The sequence below is a fragment of the Triticum dicoccoides genome, chromosome 7A (assembly GCF_002162155.2).
Source record: "Triticum dicoccoides isolate Atlit2015 ecotype Zavitan chromosome 7A, WEW_v2.0, whole genome shotgun sequence".
Taxonomy (NCBI): domain Eukaryota; kingdom Viridiplantae; phylum Streptophyta; class Magnoliopsida; order Poales; family Poaceae; genus Triticum; species Triticum dicoccoides.
In genome coordinates this window covers 738,898,532-738,909,329 of record NC_041392.1, presented here as the reverse complement: position 1 = coordinate 738,909,329, position 10,798 = coordinate 738,898,532, and positions in this window count along the sequence as shown.

Sequence of the window (10,798 nt, the reverse complement as noted above, 5' to 3'; positions counted from 1 at the left end):
CGGAACACTGAGACCGAAAGGTCGAGCGTGAATCATATAGTAGATATGATCAACATAGTGATGTTCACCATTGAAAACTACTCCATTTCACGTGATGATCAGTTATGGTTTAGTTGATATGGATCACGTGATCACTTAGATAATTAGAGGGATGTGTATCTAAGTGGGATTTCTTAAGTAATATGATTAATTGAACTTAAATTTATCATGAACTTAGTGCATGATAGTATTTTTCTTATCTATGTTGTTGTAGATAGGTGGCCCGTGCTGTTGTTCCGTTGAATTTTAATGCATTCCTTGAGAAAGCAAAGTTGAAAGATGATGGTAGAAATTACACGGACTGGGTCCGTAACTTGAGGATTATCCTCATTGCTGCACAGATGAATTACGTCCTGGAAGCACCGCTGGGTGCCAGGCCTGCTGCAGATGCTGCTGATGACGTTAAGAACGTCTGGCAGAGTAAAGCTGATGACTACTCGATAGTTCAGTGTGCCATGCTTTACGGCTTAGAACCAGAACTTCAACGACCACTACTAGGAAAACCCTTACCAATAGCGTTGGTTTTTGAGCTACCAGTAGCGCGGGGTACCAATGCTACTGCTACGGCGCTACAACAATTTTGTAGCAGTAGCGCTTGTTTAAACCAGCGCTACTGCTATCTGTATCTAGCAGTAGCGTGCCTCTGTCCATCGCTACTGCTAATACTAGTAGCGTGGCCCTTCAAAACAATGCTACTGGTAAGCAGCGCTGCTACTACTCCAATACCCCACGCTACTGCTAGTATTTTCTTTTTTTAGGTTGCTGTATTCGTATTTTTACAGGTTTTATACAGTTACAACATACACATACACTGGAACTATATGAAAAAGGAATGTCTCATCATCATCATCAAAGTGGTACAACATAGTCTCATCATATCAACATAGTCTCAACACAAATGATGTCGACCTCATCATAACCTCGAAATAGCGATACAAGTTAATGATCACATGTCTCTTACATTGTCACCGTAGACACATGTTTCATCATCTACCTAAACTAAGACATAAACGATAAGAGCGATCACGATGATCAAAAGCGGTATGATGTAGTAGTTTTTGCGGCGGCGCTAGTTCTGAATCCCCTGTTGTGCTATGAATCTCAAGTAACTATCTTCGGCTTCCGCCGGAGAAGCCAGAGACTTGGGCCTGACACTCTAGCCACTCATCATACACACCCGGAACATGCCCTACATACACGGCATACCACTTCCTCGCCATTGTTGATCTATATAGCTGTTAGAAAATGCACATATATATACCATGAAGCGAATTCAACAAAACAGTTATGAAATAGAAGCAACATATATAGTAAACATAGTAAACAAATTTCATCGTACCGAAAGTAATTAACTAGAGCGCGACACCATACATCTAATAGTTTCGTCGTACTAAGAGATTCAAAGTTTCGTCGTACATAAAGTAACAAGTAACTAAACAGACACATTGTTTTTAAGCAGTGCACTCTTCCCATCTGTCCATATCCGGAAGGGTGCACCCAAGCTTAGTGAAAGGCATCATGTCCTGACGCTGTAGGGCAATGCAGGTTCGGACGTCAGCTCGCGATATTGGGCCGCCATAGAACATCCCATTCTCTTCGAGGACATCTTTGATGATGATGGATGCAATTTCCTGTTGGATCCGGTAGAAATCATTTTGAAATCGATTATCTGGCACAGCTCCAAAGGCTTCGGCCCATCTTTGGATATGGGTATCGGATGAAGATTTCATGCAAAGTGATTGCACGTCCCTTCTGTACTCCATCATTAGATGGATCACGTAGAATCCATCATTCTCACTTCTTGCCGGTTGCAGGATGCAACAGAAGTCAGTCTTGTGGCTGAAACAAAGCCCGACCTTATTTGTTTTTTTGCATTGGATGTAGCCACCCCGCATGCTGAAGCCTAGTATAGCTCTGTCGAGAACATACTTTATGTGTGTGTAATCTTTCTTCTGTATGTTCTTCGATGGGTCCAAATATAGAGCGCGGGAGTAACGCGGGTAAAGAACAATGAGAACGGCATGACACCCCCCGCTGCACAAAATACACGATCAAGTTTAGCCTCCATGCGTGCAAAGTAACTATTGAAATGCACGAAAGTATGTATGTGTTATAGTGCTATCCGCGGATGTCTTACCTGGGATGGTAAGGTAGGAGAATCGTTTCTTTGTCCTTATTGCTGACCAAGAATTCTTCGATGTACTGACTCACATATTGATGGTTGGCGTCATTGATTGACAAGAAGCCTTCATGCATGTAGTATGGGTCCGCAACCGCAAGACCGGTGACTTGCTCTCTCCTGACGATGTAGTTCATGTGCAACGCATACAGGCGGACGAAGGTAAAATCGAGTGTCCTCATTTGAAACATCTGGAAGATGTAATCAAACCTCAGGAAGAAGAGGTCCGCGGGGCATGTGTGGACATACATCTTGCAACTGCTCAGCACATGAACCGTATAAAGTGGGTATCCTGGATCATCCGAGGCGAGGAGGCTTCTCTCTGTCGAAAGCACATGGTCATGGAGTCTCCTGAGATCCCCTTCTATGGCAGCTAGTGCATTCGCCGGTACCACTGGCTACCCCGTGACATGGAATAATTGCGCATGTTTCATCGGTACACGGTCAACCTTGGTCGAAGGCGGCTAGCTGCTAGAACCAACACTGCCAGCTTTATTGGATTTTCTCCCCGCCGGTATCTTCCTCTGCTTATTCTTGGTGGGCTCAGGTGCTGGTGGGTCTATCAGACCCTCCCTGAGCACCACCCCTAGTGTTGTCGGGCTCAGCTTTGGACGACTCTGGCTAATCAGTTGAGTTTTGGTGGAGCTGGCATCTGGAGGCGTGTCCTGCGAGGATTGCATGAACAAAGACTTCTTGCTCTCCCGAGGACGTTCCGGCTATGGTACATGCGTCTCATATTCATATGGTTGACTCATTGTTACATCATTGTCACATCGTTGTCAAAGGCAGTATTGAAATACTGGTTAGGGTCATCGCCGGCCTCCTCCATGTCATGATCCCTATCCTCTTCCATGGGGCAGATGGCATCATCTGCCGGCGGAACGGTTGGCCCTCCTTCCTCATGTCTCTCGATCTCAGCAAGCAGCATAGACGATGGTTGTACTTGTGTAGGTGGTGTTGTGGTCATACCTTCCTGAGGTCCCGTTGGTGTGCTCCCGTCCACCTCGACACGAAGAAGATTTTTCGGCCACAGGATCGGCCAATTTTTGCATTGCCCAAGCTGCGTGGGGGTCTCGTCATCCTCTCCATCGGTTTGTATCGGACGAGGGAGACCCTCGTAGCCCACTTTCACACTCGCCACGGAGACCCTTAAGGCGTTATCAGGCACCTGCCGGTGGTGAAATAATCGATCCTTAGGCTTCACTATAGTACCCTTCCCCACATCCACCAACCCGCCCTTCATGTTGTAAAGGAGGGTGCACGAAGTGGAGTCGGCCTACAAAGACATATACGTGCGGCGTCAGAGATCCAAAAAGAATGGAAACTGAAGATTAATTAATTAGTTGAGTTGATGAAGGTGCGACGACGTGTATTTACTGTGAGGGCTTCGAGCTCAGCCAATGTCGACGGCCTGACATTCAAGCCAGAGACAGAGCTCGGGCTGCTGTGAGAGCTGGGCGGAGGAGCAGGTGCCGCTGGAGGAGGTGCGCGGGTTGCCATACTAGGTACGGGTATGGGTGCGGTGTTCATTGAGTTGCTCCCGGTGAAGTTGGGCATGGGAAAATCACTTGGTGGCGCATTTGGATTTTGTTGCACCCATGTGACCATTGTTGGAATCAAGCTTGTAAAGGCAGCCACCATATCAGATCTACAGTCAGCGATTATCTCAGCTTTTGCTTTCTGCATCGCCAGCGCCACCTTCTCGTTGATAGTCACTTGACTAAACTTCTTTCTCTGTCTTTTGGCCTCGGGGTCCTCGTTACAATAGTACTTCCAAGTGGCCCTGAGGGAGTCCTGGATTAGGGGGTGTCCGGATGGCCGGACTATACCTTCAGCCGGACTCCTGGGCTACGAAGACACAAGATTGAAGACTTTGTCCCGTGTCCGGAAGGGACTTTCCTTGGCGTGGAAGGCAAGCTTGGCGATACGGATATGTAGATCTCCTACCATTGTAACCGACTCTATGTAACCCTAACCCTATCCGGTGTCTATATAAACCGGAGAGTTTTAGTCCGTAGGACAACGTACACATCAACAATCATACCATAGGCTAGCTTCTAGGGTTTAGCCTCTTTGATCTCGTGGTAGATCTACTCTTGTACTACCCATATCATCAATATTAATCAAGCAGGACGTAGGGTTTTACCTCCATCGAGAGGGCCCGAACCTGGGTAAAACTTCGTGTCCCTTGCCTCCTGTTACCATCCGGCCTAGACGCACAGTTCGGGACCCCCTACCCGAGATCCACCAGTTTTGACACCGACATTGGTGCTTTCATTGAGAGTTCCTTTGTGTCGTCGCTGCCAAGCTCGATGGCTCCTACGATCACCAATAACGATGCAGTCCTGGGTGAGACCTTCCTCCCCGGACAGATCTTCGTCTTCGGCGGCTTCGCACTGCGGGCCAATTCACTTGGCCATCTGGAGCAGATCGAAAGCTACGCCCCTGGCCGTCAGGTCAGATTTGGAAGTTTAAACTACACGGCTGACGTCCACGGGGACTTGATCTTCGACAGATTCGAGCCACTGCCGAGCGCGCCGCACTGTCCCAACGAGCATGATCTAGCTCTGCCGCCGAACAGTACCCTGGAGGCCGCACCCGCATCAGCTTCAACCCTTAATTCGGAGCCAACCGCGCCGATCGAGGATGGGTGGTTGGACGCCGCCTCGGGGGCTGCGATCCCAACGGCGATTGAGCCAAACACCAGCCCCGCACTCCGCGAGACTCGTGGCTCCAAGGAGCCGGACTCCTCTCCGGAACCCGAACCCTCCGTGCCGCTGCCGATCGTATCCGATTGGGCGCCGATCATGGAGTTTACTGCCGCGAACATCTTCCAGCACTCGCCTTTCGGCGATATTCTGAAGACACTAAAGTCTCTCTCTTTATCAGGAGAGCCCTGGCAGAACTACGGTCAGCAAGGTTGGGGTACGGACGATGAAGAAATTCAAAGCCCACCCACCACCCACTTTGTAGCCAGTGTCGACGATTTAACCGACATGCTTGACCTCGACTCCGAAGACATCGACGGTATGGACGCTGATGAAGGAGACAATGAAGAACCATCGCCTATTGGGCCCTGGAACGCCACCTCTTCATATGACGTATACATGGTGGACGCACCAAAAGATGACGACGAGGAGCGGAAGGACGCACCGAAGGCTTGTTCCCTCAAAAAGTAGTCAAAGCGGTGACGCAAGCGCCGCCCTAAATCCCGCCTCGACAGAAATAGCGATCACACGGACCCAGCGCTGGAGCAGGGCGAACCGCTGTCGCACAACGGCAATCCGGATAATCAAACCGAACAAACAAATCCTATCAAGGATAATGGCCCGGACGACATAACGCCAGACAGGTACCCGGCGCAGCAGACTGCTCGTAAAAGGCTTGTTGCCACCGCGAGGAGCCTGAAAAAATAGAAGCAAAGGCTCAAGGCCATGCAAGACACACTCCAAATCAGATGGAGTAAAATACTCAACACAGCAGCAAGGTACGGCGACAATCGCCCCTACAAGAGCTACCCAAAGCGGAAGCTGCTACCCGAATTCGATGAGGAGGCCTCAGACCCCCCACAACCAAATATCAAAGCAGCCAACTGGTCGGATAGACGACCCCTCTACCAACACAGAGCAGCATACAACACCGCTCACCATACAACACGCAACCAATGCGAGGGCTCGCACCCAAAGGACGGTGCAACAAGATCCATCTATGGACCACGCAAGCGCGCCCCAGCATACAATGTAACACAACAAACATCCGAACAACACCGTGCACCCAGCTACAGGGGTGCCGCACACCCCCTATGTTTCACCGATGAGGTGCTGGACCACGAATTTCCAGAGGGATTCAAACCCGTAAACATAGAGGCATACGACGGAACAACAGACCCTGGTGTCTGGATTGAGGACTACATCCTTCATATACATATGGCTCGAGGAGATGATCTCCACGCCATCAAGTACCTACCCCTCAAGCTCAAAGGGCCAGCTCGTCACTGGCTCAAAGGCCTCCCCGAAAGCAACATTCGAAGTTGGGAAGAGCTCGAAGACGCCTTTCGGGAAAATTTTCAAGGGACGTATGTCCGACCTCCGGATGCGGACGATTTGAGTCATACAACTCAACAGCCCGGAGAGTCAGCCCGAAAGCTTTGGAACAGGTTTCTTACTAAAAAGAACCAGATTGTTTACTGGCCGGATGCCGAAGCCTTAGCAGCTTTCAAGCATAGCGTCCGTCACGAATGGCTCGCCAGACACCTCGGCCAAAATAAGCCGAGAACGATGGCTGCATTAACAAACCTCATGACCCGCTTTTGCGCGGGGGAGGACAGCTGGCTAGCCAGATGCAGCACCAGCGACCCCAATACATCTGAAGTTAGAGATGGAAACGGGAAATCACGACGCAACAACAATAACAAACGCCGGAATAAAGAAGACAGCACGAAGGGCACGGCAGTAAATGTCGGATTCAAAAGCTCTCGGCCAGGCCAAAAGCCGCCCCCTAAAGGCACCAGGGACGAACTGTCCAGCCTCAACAAAATTCTAGGCCAAGTATGTCAGATTCATAGTACCCCTGGTAAACTTGCTAATCATACCCACAGAGAATGTTGGTTCTTCAAGCAGTCCGGCAAGCTCAACGCCGTACACAAGGGGGAGGATACACCAAGTGAAGACGAGGACAAGCCCCCCAAGCAAGACACGGGGGAACAAAAGCAATTTCCACCAGAAGTCAAAAAAGTAAACATGTTACACGTAATCAAGGGAAAAAACAATGCGGCACTCTCAGGAAAGTATACCCAAGTGCCTATCACCACGAAGTCCTGCCACTGGTCATCTCAACCGATCACTTTCGACTATCGCGATTACTCAGCAAGTATCCGACACGCAGGATGAGCTGCCCTGGTATTAGACCCAGTAATTGGCGGATATCACTTCACAAAGGTCTTGATGGACGGCGGCAGTAGCTTAAACCTAATATATCCAAATACAATCCGCGGGATGGGGCTAGACCCAACACAAATTCGCCATAGCAATACTACCTTTAAAGAAGTAAAGCCAGGCCCAGGGGCTCGTTGTACGGGCTCCCTCCTACTACAAGTTACATTCGGCTCCCCCGATAACTTCCATCGCGAGCATTTAACTTTCCATATCGCTCCGTTTCAAAGTGGCTATCAAGCACTGCTTGGACGCGAAGCTTTCGCTCGCTTTAATGCAATACCACACTATGCCTCCCTGACACTCAAGATGCCCGGTCCACGTGGCATCATGACAGTGCACGGAAATATCAAGCGATCTCTGCGCGACAAAGAGAGTGAGGGTGCCTTGGCCGCCGCACAATAAAGGCGCCCGGACAAACGAAAGCATCCAATAGGTCGTCAAGACCTCAGATACAACAAATCAAGTCCGGCGCTGCTATTTATACGGAAATAAGTGGTTACACGCCTATTTGTCAATACAAGGGGCTCAACGCGCGCAGACAAGTGGCAATTTCTTATCATCTTGAATTATACATGGTTTCTTTAAAAACAATCCTTTTGCACGACAACTTTTTCACTTAACTTCCTCTCTTTTACAGACGATCATTGTGCTACACCCGTCCAGGATACGGCACAACGAAGACACAGGCGCAGACGTGCAGCAGGGACCCACACCAAGGATTCTTTTTAGATTAAGACCCTGCATAAACCTTTTTTACTGTCTCTTGTTGATACATATCCACCGTTGAGAAGCATGCTGACGTCTTGGCATGTGGCCACGCCAGTACAATGCACGTACCTGGACACACGGGGCTTCTTACAAAGGCCACTATTTAGGCCTGGTTTATACCACAAAGACCGAATACCTTAGGGAGTATTCGGCGTCGCGAGTTTGGCCCTATATGCATCAGCTCCGAATCATTGTCTTTGGTCAAATGTTGGGTTTACCCGGATCCTGTGTTTTGGTGCCTTACGTTCCGCCTTGCCGGCTAAGGTAGCACCAGGAGAACTACTGCGATTGTGCCCTGGTTCATCCGGACGAGCACCTTAGTAGAGAAAGCCGAAAACTGACTATCATGATATAGCGTGAGACTGGTCAACCACTCGATCACCTGTGGGAATGTTAGAATTCCTCCGCCTTAACGAAGGGACGTTTCCTGGCCAGGCATGTACACACCCCGAGATCGGGAGAGTGCGGAGCCACCAGGGGCTATCTAGCAACTCCACTTTCAAACTCCTATGGCTAAGTGAAAGTGCTAAAGTATTATAGTCCGGTTGCCTCGCTCGCTCCACTATCACCTCCTTAATAGGACCAAGACGTTGGGTTAAGTGTGAATGCGTGTTTTTGCGAGCACCTCCGCATTATATGCGTGAGGGTTGAAGCCGACGGCTGCAATCTTTCAGGTTATACACATGTATACATAAACGACCGCCCAGGAGGCATCATATTACTTTCAGGCAAAAGTATAAAAATAGCCTTATAAAAATTTATAAAAGCATTTCGCTTACAATGAGATTACATATCACTCAAACATAATATTTTTTGAGCACTGGGTCTCTATCAAACGGGCACCCTCAAGAACTTCTTCGAAGTAGTGCTCGGCAGCCTTTCGACCTATAGCCGAATCCCGCGTTGCAACATTGGTAGCATCCATCTCCGCCCAATATGCTTTAACATGGGCAAAGGCCATCCGTGCGCCCTCTATGCACGCCGACCTCCTCATCGCATTAATGCGCGACACCACATCAAGGACCTGCTGCACCAAGCTGAAATAGCTGTTCGGTTTTGACCTTCCCGGCCATAGCTGATCCACAACAGACCTCATAGAGAGTCCGAACAACCTATTCAGTTCGGCCCATTCAGCTAATTGGTCGGTCAATGAAAGTGGACGCTCGGGAGAATGGAATTGTCTCCAAAACAGCTGGTCTACTCCACGGTCTGTCTGACCCTGGAAGTACTTGGCCGCATCGGCAGCGCTCGCCGCCAAATCCATATACACATCCTCCGAACTCCACAACTGATCCAGAGGGGCATACCGTGGATCTCCGAATTTCCTCCGCAACATAAAGGATTTCTCAGCTACAATATCCCCGGCTTCCCCAGCTCCTCCTTCTTTGCCCTCATAGCAGAGCGGAGATCCTTTTACGTCGCAGCAGCCTTTTCAAGGTCCGATGCCTTCGCTTGGTTTTCTTTTTCAAGAACCCGGCAACGGTCGGCGGCGGCTTTTAATTCTATAGCCATCTTGGCCATCTTGTCTCGGGTATCGCCATGTGCGGCCTTCTCGGCTTGCAACTCTTCGGCCGCCTTCACAGCAGCCGCATTACCCAACCTCGCTTGTTCCTTGGCTCGGGCAAGTTCTGCCCACAAGGCTTCAATGGTGGCAGCTCCATCTGCAGTCACAACATATTAAAGATACTGGCATCATGTTGCTCTTCCTATGTGGCATTTACCAGATATTCACACTTACCCTGTGCCTCGTCAAGCCTTTTGTTAACAAGCTCGATGTCGGCGTCTGCCCCATCCAACTGCCGCTCTAAATGGGCAAACTCGCTAGTCCGGCTAGCCACCAGAGCTTCCATCACCTGCACATAGAGGCAGTATGGTTATTTCCTGGGAATATGATCCTCTGTTCATCGTCGTTTCCGACGACAACCAGAGTCTCAGGGGCTACTATCTACACAGGGCACACCTAGCATCTGCAGGATTATCATACATTCTTTTACGCACCTGAAAGCCTGTCAGTAGGCTCATAAAAGCTTCATGCAATCCACTTTCGGCAGACGATATTCTCTCCATCACCGTATTCATTATCACACAGTGTTCATCTGAGACGGCCGCTCGCCCCACCAACTCCCTTAGAACATCCGATCGCACACTAGACGGTGCCGAACTCTTTTTTCTGCTCTCTTCGGGAGCCAGACACTGGGAGCTTCGGGGGTCAATGGGATTATCTTCTGGCCTCACCGGACTCGGAGAGGCCCTCCGCGACGACACTTCAGGGTCGCCCGCTTCTGGAGTGGAGGAATCCGGAAGAGGCGTTTCTCTCTCCATCATCTCTGGAAGAAGATCCCCCGAAGATGAGCTCATTTGAGAGGGGCTAAGGCCCAAACTGCAAATTTATATGCGGTGGTTATATCCTCAGAAGAAAAAGATGGCATATCTGTACTATTGAAAGTATTTTGGGTCACATACGACTCGAGGGAGAATTGATCCCCCCGCGGACTTTGTGCGGCAACAGCGCCCTCCAAGGTAGGACCCTCTGTGGGAGACTTCTTCTCCCGTTTGGAAGCTTCGGCTTCCAAATCCCCGGGCGCAGTCCTTTTCCTCTTCTGGTTGCCTTCCCTCATGGAGACACTCGCTCCCTCGGCTAGAATGGGCAGCGTTGGGGGCCCGCGTCCGCCCGCATTATCCTCCACAGTATCTTCCTTCAAGGGCTCCGGGCAAGGTGCGGTCTGGGCATCTTTTCCAATACTGGATTTTCCAAACCCTCAGGGAGGGGGGCCGAACACCAAATCAACTTCGCCTTTGTTAGCCAGTCCTGGTCAAAAAGCGAACTCTCAGAAATAACTTCGTAACGAAGTAGAGAGAGTATGTTCAGCCGGAAGAT